Below are 12,720 nucleotides of genomic sequence, written 5' to 3' on the forward strand. Positions count from 1 at the left end.
GCTAAACTTTAAAATAACATTCAAAGCATTAATTTTCAAACTACACTTTAGTAAAAAAAGTTGTAGAACTAGACTTCTAGAGGATAACAAAACTGGTTTGACAATTTTTGGATTTTTTTACAAATTTCTACAGATTTTCAAAGCTGGCTGATTTGAATTGGGGGTACTGAAATTTTGCAGATAGGACCCTAGAAAGAACAGAGGGCTTGCAATTGGGTCCATGGTCGGTTTGAACCAAGGGACAGCACGACGGCGATCAAATTCCGATGAGGATGATCACCGGTGGCGAGGGGAAAAATGGGGGAAAAGGTTCAGGAGCTTACGGCGGGCTCGGGGGTGGCCTGAATCGAAGAAGGAAGGTGCGGAGACGGCAGGTCGACGGGGAACCGTGCCGGCACGGCGAGGTCCCGAGGCGGTGGCGGCGTTCCGGCGGCCGGAGTGCAGGAAGGCGGCGAGGAAGTGACTAGGAAGCTTCCAAACGTAGATGTAGTGCTGGTCGGTGCTGGCCAAGAGGGGGCGGAGCGGCGGGATGACGGTGAGGCCGAGCGGCGGCGGTGGACAGAACGGCCTGTGCGGTGTTCTAGTGGCGTGAGCGTGAGGGGGTGGAGAAGAACTGGTCAGGGAGCTTTAGTGGGGTGTAGTGGTGCCGGTGGAGCACGGAATTGCAGGCGTGGGGCGGCGGAGATGGCTGACGACGGTGAGCAGAGCTGGCGGCGGTGGTCTGGCGGCGGTGCTAAGCGGAGGAGAAGCCAAGGAAGCGAAATGCGGCCGCGCGAGACGGTAAAAGTAGTCGAAGAGGGCTCCTGGATGCTTTGCGGAACCAAGAAGAGCACGGGCAAGCTGGAGCAGCTATTGGCGAGCGGCGGCGCGATGTGGCGGCTTCGGGTGGGGGCGGCATGATGTGGCGGGGCGGGAAGAAGAGCCAAGGTCGAGCGAGTGGCGGGCGGGTGAGCTGGAGGGCCAGGTGGTGGATTTAGAGCGGCGAGGGGCAGCTGTCAGCGCGGGAGCTTGCCGGCGAGGGGCAGCGGGCGGTGAAGCAGAGCAGCAGAGAGAAACAGAGAGGGAGGGGAGAGAGGAAGACGATGAGGACCTCTCTGTATTTTTCCAAAAGAGCAAGGGGTACACTGTATAGTAAAATTTCCTTTCAAACCATAGCCTAAATGAAAATATTCTCAAAAGCAAAAGTGTAGAGTTTAAAAAGATCTACAACTTTGCTTCAAGGGTCAGCTTCAAAAGAGTTAGGATTCTGAAACTATTTCAAAATCCTACAAACTATCAAATTTCACATAAAACCTATTTAAAAATTCACATTCCAATTGAAACCTTAAGGTAATTCCACTTCTTACAATGGTTTAAAAGTAAATACTTGCCTTTACAAAACTAACCTTCATAAAATGTGAAACTACCCTACCTTCAAACATAGTTAGCAAAAGAACCCTAATTTTTTTTCCATAATTACAAAAATACCCTTTAATTTGCATTTAGGTTTTAAAAGCATTTACCAAAGCAACACATACTTTATTCTAACAAGCACAACATATACTAAAATTTAGCATGCTATCTCCTAAATACCTGAAATGTCATATTGATCTACTTCCTTCGCCAAATTATAAATCTTTGATCCGTTGATCTATATTATTTTCCAACTATCGAATCAAACTGCTTGTGCGGTTTTTAATGATCAAATAGCTATAAGTTGTGATACGAAACAGAGTAAATCATATACTAGAAACATCATCTTTAGAGATGGTGGATAATGGAGAGAAAGAGAGAAGACAAGAGATAGTTGATGACAGCTGGGGACCACGCGTAAGTTTGGGCGAAAATCACACCTGCCAGAACCACTTCATAAACCACTTTGAATTATTTTAAGGGTAATTTATCCGGTGTTTCAGAGTTACAGGGTATAGTTATCTGGTTTTAGAGTTTAGAGTTTAGGAAGTTTTTTTCAAACTTGATCAAAAGCTAAGGGGTCAAACGGACTTTACTCTCACAATTATGGGTCAAAAATTAAGTTATCACTTAAGTTTTTGGCTATGATCATTACGATGCAGGTGTGTGGTGATTCCCGTTGCAACGCATGGGCATATTTGCTAGCAGTAAACTTAATTAAGTTTGAAGCATAGAATCCTTATTTCATATTGGTCGATCATAGCCTCTAGCTAACGAATCACTGCCTCGTTGCTTTATGTTCTTTAACATGACAGTAACCAAGGCTAGGTATGACCCAACAAGGTAGCGGCCAATTCCGCCATGGTTGGGATGGGCAGAACATCTTGAAGCTGCCATCGCCAACACTGTAGACGCCGATATCCCTGAGACTCTCCGGGCAGTACAGAGCGTAGCTTTCCTCATTGTCCGTGTAGTAGATGTGGTTGGGCAGCACGCCTGGGTACTCGCCGGCGGGCACCCAGAACGGCTGGTTGCTTGCAGCCGATGAACAACGCATGGTCGGTACGGTGTTGTCTCCAAGTGTCGCCGTCTCGTCCAGGGTCTGGCCGTCGACGTCCACTCGGTACATCTTGATCTGATGCACCACGTGAACAAGCGGGTGTTGCTGCCTTCCGGGGCGGGCACAGGCTCCATCGTCCTACACACCTGCAGCCAGCCAGCCACCCCTCGCCGCCGGTGTCCCGGACGAGGTACTTGGTGTCAGTGCCGATGAAGCCGTGGACCTGCTTCTGCAGAATAGTCGTGCGACGCACGGCGGACGGTCCGCCGGAGAGGTCGTACGCGTGGACGCCGCCCGGCAGCATCAGGGCATAGAACAGGTCATCGCCGTCGTTGTAGTCTTGTAGACCACGTCTGCGTAGGAGTACTGCTTCCCGATCCAGGTCCAACGGTCGTAGGCGGAAACCCTCGCGAACGACAGGCTGCAGCTGGGTCGATGCAGCAGAACCAAGATGCTACAATGCTACATCCATGCATGGCTGTCCGACTCCGACGGATCAGACTCAGGAAGGCGCGGAAGTGGACCTTGGCGAAATCGCGGGTTTTAACCGGTATAGGCGGCTTGTCAGGTCGCTGCTAGTAATGGTAGATCTCGTAGTCGTAGAGTTGCCCTGGTGAGGCGTAGCTCAGGATGGGGTCTCTCCAGTGCTCCATGGTGGCCACCGGCGGGAGTGCATCGATCTGCTGCCCGATGACCGGGTTGATGAGGCGGACCTCGGTGGAGTCGGCGTCGGCCGTGACGAGCCAGCGGTGAGAGCTGCCCAGCCAGTACCTACTCCTGATCCGGGGATCCGGCAGGCTGACGTCGTACGTGCTCCCGCCGGCGAGCGTGAAAACGGTTGCCACGCGGGTGTCGGTGGACTATAAAAAATGATTCGCTGTAACGCTCAGTTTTTTAATAACCTGCTCCCGCTTCAACAAATATAGTGTTTTTACTGTATCACCCGACCCGCTACTAGAAAAATATTTTTGCCATCACCCCTCCCTAAAATTGCATTTTTAGGGGTGGGTGATGGTATGACCCGTCCCTACAAATAGTTCTAAGCAAAAAGATTCATAAATATAGAGGTTGACGTGATTTAAAACTTTGTAGTTAATAACTCTTTCATTTAAAATTATTTAATAGTTCAAGAAATTATTATTAGTTCTCTAATTCTAAAATTTAGAAGTTTTGATTTTTTTCAAACAACCTTGGATATAGAGTAGCTCCTTATCAAAGTTGCGGTGTTAAGATCTAAAATTTTATAGTTTATACATTATTCATTTAAGATCTTTTAAAATCACAGGATCATTTAATAGCTATACTCTACATATGGCTATGACTATATAGTATCTCATACAATTGAAGTAATACTTTGAGGTTTCCACAATCTTAATCTTTATATACACTGAAATGTACTTGGTATATTTCTTTAATCTATACTTCTTAATTTTTTATTCATTTTGCTATATGTAAAGATTTAAATGTATTTTTGGGATAAAATAAAAAAAATATTTCTAGAGGTGAGTGACGCCATGTCAGGGATAGATCCTCGGGTACCCTCAAGGAAGCTACTCACAAGAAACAAAGAAGTCGGAATTCCTCTATAATCTTATTAGGACTCTATCATGTAATCTTATTAGGACTCCTACCTTTTAACCGACTAGGATCCCTACCCGCTGGAGTATATAAAGGAGGGCAGGCGTACATAGATCGGCACAACCTCAGCATAAGGGACAACTCGTGCCTCATGCACGTTATCATCAAGGCAATACAAACCACCACACATGACGTAGGGTATTACGCTCTTGGCGGTCCAAACCTGTCTAAAGTTTCATGTTCCTTGCACCTTCAAGTTCTTGATCTCGACAACACCCCACCTACAACCTACCACCTCGGGGGTATCCCTCGGTGGGCTTGGAGGTTAAACACCGACAGCTGGCGCACCAGGTAGGGGTGCTCATCGAAGATCCATCGGAGAACTCGATGGCATCATTCAACTTCACCAGCGCTGTGCTTGATGAGGGCATGACGTTCACCTTCGGCTCCTGGTTCTGCATAGCCAACGGTCGTGGTGGCTTCAAAAGCCACCTCGCCGGCACCAGGGAGCCGACGACATCTGCTCCAGCATCTTGTCACGATATCGACGACCTCGCTGATGAACTCGGCGAAATTCGACTTTCCGATCTAATCGGAAATCACAAGGACGAGTCTAGATCCAACCCGGCTCCTACTTGTGATTGGCTCGACTCCATCTCATGCCAACGACGATCTCGACTACCCGGTTTTACTCCAGCTCGCGCCACAGCGACGATCTCAACTACTCAGCTTGGCTCCAGCTCGCGCTGCGAGGATGCTCTGTGACCCGCCGATGACTACTCTGACTACTTGTCTTGACAAGAAAACTAGTCGGGAGTGGACTTCACACCATCAACAACTAGTCGGAATCGACTCCGGCTAGTCGGCTTCATCAACAAACCGTCGCGGTTCCATCGACGACTGCTGCGGTTTCGTCGACAATCGTCCACGAATCAAGCTAAGTAACTTATACCTTTTCCAACTTGTTCTTCATAGGATCGGCTACTATTTTGGGTACGCCTCTCAACGGGAATTACCCTCGAGGGCTACACCATGGTTGACTACATCTAGGATTTGCTGACTAACAAGCCACACGCTTGGTACATCGAATTCGTAGGGTGCAGCCCACGCACATGGTACACTGAGTTGTGTTGGGCTCATAGCGGCTACACCCTACGGGCATATTCGCTGCAACATGCGCTCTCGCCGACTACTTTATGCCAACGAGCATTCTTTTTGTCGCAATACCGACTACTTATTTATACATTTATTGTCTTCTCTTAACAGTCGCTAATCTACCTGGATAGCACACGCTTTAATCCGTGAAATCTCGACTCTTCTGTACGCCTATGTTCCTACGCGTGCATGCAGCCATGCTCCCTGCGCTATGGGCTACGACTATCAGGGATCAGGTGCTTGAACATAATAGGCTAACTACTCGGGAGAATAAATGACCTAAACAAGAGCTTGACATAATAAGTTTATTTTTTATACCGAATAAATTTTGGTATCTCCACATTATACTACATAATGTCTGCATTATCTTTTTTCAGATAAAATTTTCACAACAATTTGCCAGACCGCTCAGTGCGCCTCCTAGGCTCGGGGGCTGGGCGGATTACTACTCGGTGTATCTCCAACAACTTGCTAGCTCCTCAGCTCGGTGGTTAGGCGCCAATAACAACTCGATGTGGCTCCTATGACCCACCTGGCTCATAAGCTCGGGGGCTGGACGCCGCAAAACTACTCGGGAAAAGACTTACATGAAGACTTCTCTCTATTACCATAGAGTTAAATAACCAACGATAATAGATGGGATCGCCAGATAAGATTTGTTTTGAGCGGTAATTTCGGGTTACTTTGGGAATGTTATTTGCTTAACCAATTTTTCAGGGATGCTATCCCGAAAAATGAGATTTTTGAATTTCTGAACCAATTTACCCACTTTAACCATCAATTCAAACTCTTAATTTTTCACACAACCCATGCCACAATTTTTTGGATCTTTTTTCCAAACCTTGGGATTTGGATTCAAAGCTCGGGGGCTGCGGGACACGTGTCATGACAGTTTATTTTTCAATTTTCTAGAAGATAAGGATAAAAGATTCAAAACTAATTTGACCCTCAGCCTAATTCTTCGATTCAACCTAAGCCTTGGGGCTACTCCATATAAAGTGTGAGTTCCATCTCACCCTATATAAAAGAACACTTGAAAAACTACTCGAAGCTTGAACACCTCACAGCCTTGATGCAGCCGAGGAAGTACTTGGAAGACACCTTCAAGACCGAAGTTTGGAAGAACTTGAAGACGCCTTCAGAAGTACTCAGAAGCCTGCAGTACTCGGCTATGAAATGCTCAAGGGCTTGTTAGGGATAGATCCTCGGGTAACCTCAAGGAAGCTACTCACAAGGAAGGAAGAAGTTAGACTCCTACTTGGATTCCCTTGTAATCCTACTAGAATTCTACCCTGTAATCCTACTAGGACTCCTACCTTATAACCGACTAGGACCCCTGTGTCAGACCTGGGCACACGGGACTGTACACGTGGCATGTTTTTCCTAGGATACAGGATGGGATATGACCCACGCCCTACATCTGTGTAACTACTCGTAGCCTAGTAGAAATGCTCCTACAGTAGTGAAACTAGTCGGATACAGTAGGCAACTACCAGAAAACAACTCGGGGTAGCTCTCTAGGGCATGTATCTGACTAGGACTTTCATGTAAACCTATCCCCCCAGACTATATAAGGGCAGATAGGACCCCCTCCAGGGGGGAACAGAGCGATCCTCCAGGTAACCACCCAAGAGATCACACAATTATCATCAAAGGCAATACAAACCACACAGGACGTAGGGTATTACGCACTCAGCGGCCTGAACCTGTCTAAAACCTTGTGTTCCTTTGCACCTTCGAGTTCCTGATCTCAGCGACACCCTACCTACAAATTCACCACCTCGGGGGTATCCCTCGGTGGGCGTGGCGGTAAAATACCGACAGCTGGCGTGCCAGGTAGGGGTGTTTATCGAGCATCCACTGGAGAACTTGATGGTATCTCTCAGCTTCACCAGCAACATGCTCGATGAGGGCCCAACCTTCATCTTCAGCTCCTGGATCTGCGTCGCCAACGGTTTGGGTGGCTTCAATAGCCACCTAATCAACTCCTGGAAGCCGAAGGCCTCTGCAGCAACTCAATGCAGCAACCTCGACTCCCTCATCGATGATCTCGATGAGTTGCTGCTCCCCGATCTACCCAGGCAGATCAAAAACATGTTCGCTTTCAACGCGGATTCAATTCATGTTGCACCAGGACTAGTCGGATCGGATTCAAACCTATCTGAGGAGGCTTCGTGATCCAAGTCCCTCCCTGACTTGGAGGAGGACTTGCATCGCCTCTTCAAGATTCGATACGAGGGAGCCACCGCGCGTCAGGGCCCCCATTCTCGACTATGACTCGGATTCCACTGAAGAGTCAGCCACCTCGCCCGCGTCCATCATTAGCTTCTGGGTCTACATCGCCAGTGAGGTGGTGGCTTCAACTACGACCTCGCTGAAACCAGGGGGTCAATGGCATCTTCTCCAGCATCCTGCTGCGACATTGATGACCTCGCCGAAGATCTCGGTGGAACTTGATTACTGATCTAATCGGAAATCATGAGGACGAGTCTGGATCCAACCCGGCTCGTACTCGTGATCGACTCGAATTCAGCCCGTGCCACAAAGACGACACACCATAGCCGCCCACCCTGAGGTTGCGGCTCGACTTCAGCTAGCACCGCACCACAGACGCGCTGCTATCTACGGCTATGACTACTTTGACAAATCTGCATTGCCAACTAGACACTGGTCGTGGATGAGCCTTAAACATCTTGGCGACTAATTATGCAAGGTCAACATCTGGTCGGGATCAACTTCGACTAGTTGGCTTCATCAACAAATCACGGCTACATCAACGACTGCTGCCGTTTCCTCAACAACTGTCCACGAGTGGGCGTGTTTTGACTACTCCGACTACTTGTTTCGGTAAGAAAACTAGTCGAGAGTGGGCTTCACATTGTCAACAACTAGTCGGAATCGACTCTGACTAGTTAGCTTTATCAACAAACCGTTGCAGCTCCATCAGCGGCCGCTGCGGCTCGTCGACAATCGTCCACGAATCAAGCTAAGTCACTTATACCTTTTCTGACTTGTTCTTCATAGGATCGGATACATTTTGTGCAACGCGCATTCTCTTCATAGGCTATGACATTCTCTTCACAGGCGATCGGGTTACACTCTATAAGTGTGCTCCATGAGCGTTCTCTTTTTTCGCGCAGTGCCGACTACTTTAGTTTCCTCTCAACGGTTGCTACAATACCCAGGTAGTGTACGCTTATCGTGACACCTCGACTCTTCTGTACGCTTATGCAACTTCGCGTGTGTCAGACCCGGGGCCACGGGACTGTGTACATAACGTAGTTTAAACAGGTTTAAGAGATTAAGTCCATCTTATCACTTATTCATCTCGTTTATCTCTTATTTATCCCATATGATTAGGAGATAAAACTAGTCGGTACAGAGGAAATCTACTTGAGATATGTTCTGGTACGATTCCTTCGCTAGTATTGGTTAGGATTCTTGTAACCCTAGCCTTTCGGATATATAAGGGGGGGACAGGGACCCTCTCAAAACAAGATCATCAGATCATTCTACACTCAAGGCAATACAAACCACCATACAGGACGTAGGGTATTACGCACCTCGCGGCCCGAACCTGTCTAAGTTTTGTGTTTGTTGCACCTTTGAGTTCCTGATCTCAGCATCTTCTCACCTAAAACTTACCACCTTGGGCATATCCCTCGGTGGGCAGCCGGTAAAACACCGACAGCTGGCGCGCCAGGTAGGGGAGCGCATCGAAGATCCACCGGCGAACTCGATGGCATCATTTCAGTTCACCAGGTCAGTTCCGTCTCAGGGCACGACATTTGTTTTTGGCTCGTGGGTTTGCATCGCAGATGATGTAGGCAGTTTCCATCGATTCCTTGTTGACATGAAGCCAAAAACTTCCGCGGTGGGTCCTAGCAGCAATCTTGACAAGATCGTTGATGATCTCGATGACCTGTCAAACCATGCATCCGCCGCAAAGACCAGGGTGGAGTCTGCTTATGGCACGACTTCATCCGCCGCTGCGACAACCTTCCTCGGGTTGGACTCGTTCCAATCTAAGGACTCATGTAACCGATCACGACTCGGTTAACGCGATTTGGCCATTGATCTTCAGGAGGCCAACAGCTCCGAGTCCCTCTCCATATTGGAGGAGGACTTGGATTCTCTTCTATAGAAACCGGAAGCCACCGCACGTCGGGGGGCTTCGGGTTGTTTCGGTGCCAACAGTCTGATGATCACCTCCACTCCGGAGGGGCGCTTCGTGCATTGGGAAGGCATGAGCCTTTCTGATCTACTTGAAGCTAAGGATCGACTTGTGGCACACCTCGAGCCTTTGCCTTTCCAGGAGGGCAGGCCGTTAGCCACTGCGGCGGAGGAGTCAACTGAACTAGTCGACGCAAGCTTTGATGAGCTCGCCTCTCGCCAGGTGCTGATGGCGGAAGAAGGCGAGGACGATGGTGATTTCCCCATCGTTGAATTCGATGTTGTATCTGAAGATGAGGTCACAGCCAACACCAGCAACAAAAATGACACCGATCGTGAGGCACGGAGGGCCAGGAACAGAGCCCGCACAATCCGATGGAGGAGGGTCAACGAGCGCAGGCGATCTATGCATCGCGAGCTTGACCCTGAATTTGCCGTCGTAAGCGAACAGGGCTTCAGGACTCCGGCGGCCAACATCGCCAGGGTTATGGCCATACTCGAGCACTTCTTTACGCGCAGAGGGCCTGGATCTAGCTGGATCAGCAAAACCCGACGTCTACCGTCAGGGAGGAGCGCATGGGCGAGAGTCGGAGCCAGGCTCATAGCTGAACGGCCGGCGGTCGTCCTCGACCTCAGCCCAGCCATAACAACGACAATGCTCGCGGGAGCCAGGCCCCTGGCGGGAGGCAGCAGCCACCTCCAGGGGGTAACCTGCGACAGGCCAATCACCAGCCTCCTCCAGAAGACCTGTGCAGCACATAATGAAGGCTGCGATGCGCCGTCCGTGATCGACTCCAGGCGTAGGATTCGCGAGGAAGTCGAGACCGAAGGTACTGACTGCAACGACGGTTTCCCAGCTTTCTCCGCACGGTTCAGCAGCTACAAGTACCCTGAGGGCTTCAAGCCAATCGGTATCACCAAGTACGATGGCAAGCAAGCTCCCCAGCAATGGCTACGTTGCTACTCCACGGCCATTGAAGTCGCAGGGGGCTCCAACATCACCAAGGTCATCTACTTCCCGATAGCTTTGGACCCTGCGCCGCTCACGTGGCTGGAGAGCCTCAGCAACAATTGGATAGACTCCTGGGAGCGGCTCAAGAAGGTCTTCATCAACAACTTCCTGGGGGCGATCCCTCGCGCAGGTACTCATCACGATCTTGCTCAGTATAAACAGGAACGTAACGAGCTCCTGCGGTCTTACACACGTCGTTTCTTTGACGTTCGCACTACCATCGCGAATATCTCGGAGGAAGATATCATCGACTGCTTCTACAACGGCATCACCGACCCAGGCATCTACAAAGACTTCGGGCGGAACAGGCCGAAAACTGTTGTGGGCCTTCATGACATGATGCACGACTGGTCCGAACAGGAGGAGAAGATGCGGGAGCGGTTCCCGCGGCGCCAAAATAGCAATATGAGGCGTCCAAATGACAACCGCAGCGATAAAAGCCAGTGGAACTATTCGGGTCCATCCTGAAAAGGCAGGCCAGATGATCTCATCGCAGCTGTGGACCGTCCTCCACGAGGCAAGAAGTCGACAACGTAGGAGGAGTTCGAGAAGCTCCTGCAGAAGAAATGCCCGTGGCACCCAGGTGCCAATCATGCGGCCATTGACTGTTACCACCTCCGGAGGACATTCAGCAACTCCGGTAGTGGCAAGAAGGACAAGAAGCCCATGGACAAAGAACCCGAAGACGACGACCAAGGGGACCAAGGGTGCAACCTGAAGTTCCAGGATGCTTCGAAGACCATCAACGTCATCTTCGGGGGGGGGGGGGGATGGAGACTTTGGTTCCAAGCGGGACAAGAAGCTGCTTTTCCGAGAGATCATGTCCATCAAGCCGGCGGTACTACGACCACTCCGTTGGTCGGAGATTCCCATCTCGTTCTCCCGCGATGATCAGTAGACGAGCTTCTCGGAGCCCGGTAAGTTCCCCCTGGTCTTGGATCCAATGGTGGCAGAAGTCAGGCTCACCAAGGTGCTCATCGACGGTGGGAGTGGTCTCAACCTCATATTCGCCAGCACTCTGAGGAAGATGGGTCTGGACTTCACGGACATGCTGGTTCCGAGCAAGTCCCCTTTCTATGGCATCGTCCTAGGTAACGCGGCACCCACTTGGTACGGTAGTTCTTCCAGTCACCTTCGGCACGAGGGTGAACTACCGCACCGAGTTCATTAAATTTGAAGTGGCTAACTTCGAATCTTCTTATTATGCCATACTGGGCTGTCCAGCACTCGCCAAATTCATGGCAGTACCGCATTATGTTTATCTGCTTCTCAAGATGCCAGGACTAAGTGGAGTTCTCACTCTCCGAGGCGACTTGAAGAAGTCATATGATTCAATCAGGAGGCGATCCAGTATGCTTCGACTACTCATGTGCCCGATGCTTTAGGGGAAGTACTCGCGGCCGCACAGCAGCTCTCCCAGTCCGGGCTGGAGATCCCTTCGAGAAAGGCTAGCAAGTGGAGCATCCAATCGAATGACGACGTGGCCCTCAAGTCGATCCAGCTCCAGGAGGGTGACTCATCTAAGACCGCCGTCATCGGTGTGGGCTTAGGTGAGAAATAGAAACTCGTGCTCGTCAGTTTTCTTCAGGCTAACCGAGACATATTCACATGGAAACCAGCGGACATGCCAGGGGTGCCCAGGGAACTGATCGAGCATAGTCTGAATGTACACCCACAGGCCGTGCCCAAAAAGCAACGCCTGCGAAGGTTTGCTCATGACAAGCGTGAGGCAATTAAACGGGAAATAGCTAAACTCCTCGCGGCTGGATTCATTAAAGAAGTAATCCACCCAGAGTGGGTAGCTAATCCCATCCTTGTAAAGAAAAAGAATAATGAATGGAGAATGTGCGTTGATTACACCGATCTCAACAAGCATTGCCCGAAGGATCACTTTGGGCTACCGCGCATTGATCAAGTTGTCGACTCAACGGCGGGTTGTGTTCTCCTCTGCTTCCTCGACTGTTACTCAGGATATCACCAGATTGAGCTCAAGGAGGAAGATCAAATCAAGACTGCGTTCATCACCCCGTACGGGACATATGCTTACAAAACTATGTCCTTTGGGTTGAAAAATACAGGAGCAACCTACCAGCGCGCGATCCAGATGTGCTTTGCTGATCAGCTGCATTGGAACGTTGAAGCCTACGTGGATGACGTGGTCATTAAGACCAGGAATTCCGATGACTTGATCGCAGACTTGGAAGAGACGTTCAGCAGCCTGCGTAGATTTCGGTGGAAGCTCAACCCAACTAAATGCGTTTTCGGAGTACCATCAGGGAAATTGCTGTGACACTCAGGTAATTAGCTAGGTCATACCTCAGCATTTAAGTATGCTCGTATGCTCAAAGTT

At 49.7% G+C, this 12,720-nt stretch overlaps 1 pseudogene; it reads right to left on the reverse strand.

Annotated features, from left to right (window-relative positions):
• Window positions 1–2,170: 2,170 nt before the first annotated feature.
• Window positions 2,171–12,720, reverse strand: part of LOC112885408 — a 32,712-nt pseudogene continuing 22,162 nt past the window's right edge.

This window comes from Panicum hallii, chromosome 3 (assembly GCF_002211085.1).
Source record: "Panicum hallii strain FIL2 chromosome 3, PHallii_v3.1, whole genome shotgun sequence".
Taxonomy (NCBI): domain Eukaryota; kingdom Viridiplantae; phylum Streptophyta; class Magnoliopsida; order Poales; family Poaceae; genus Panicum; species Panicum hallii.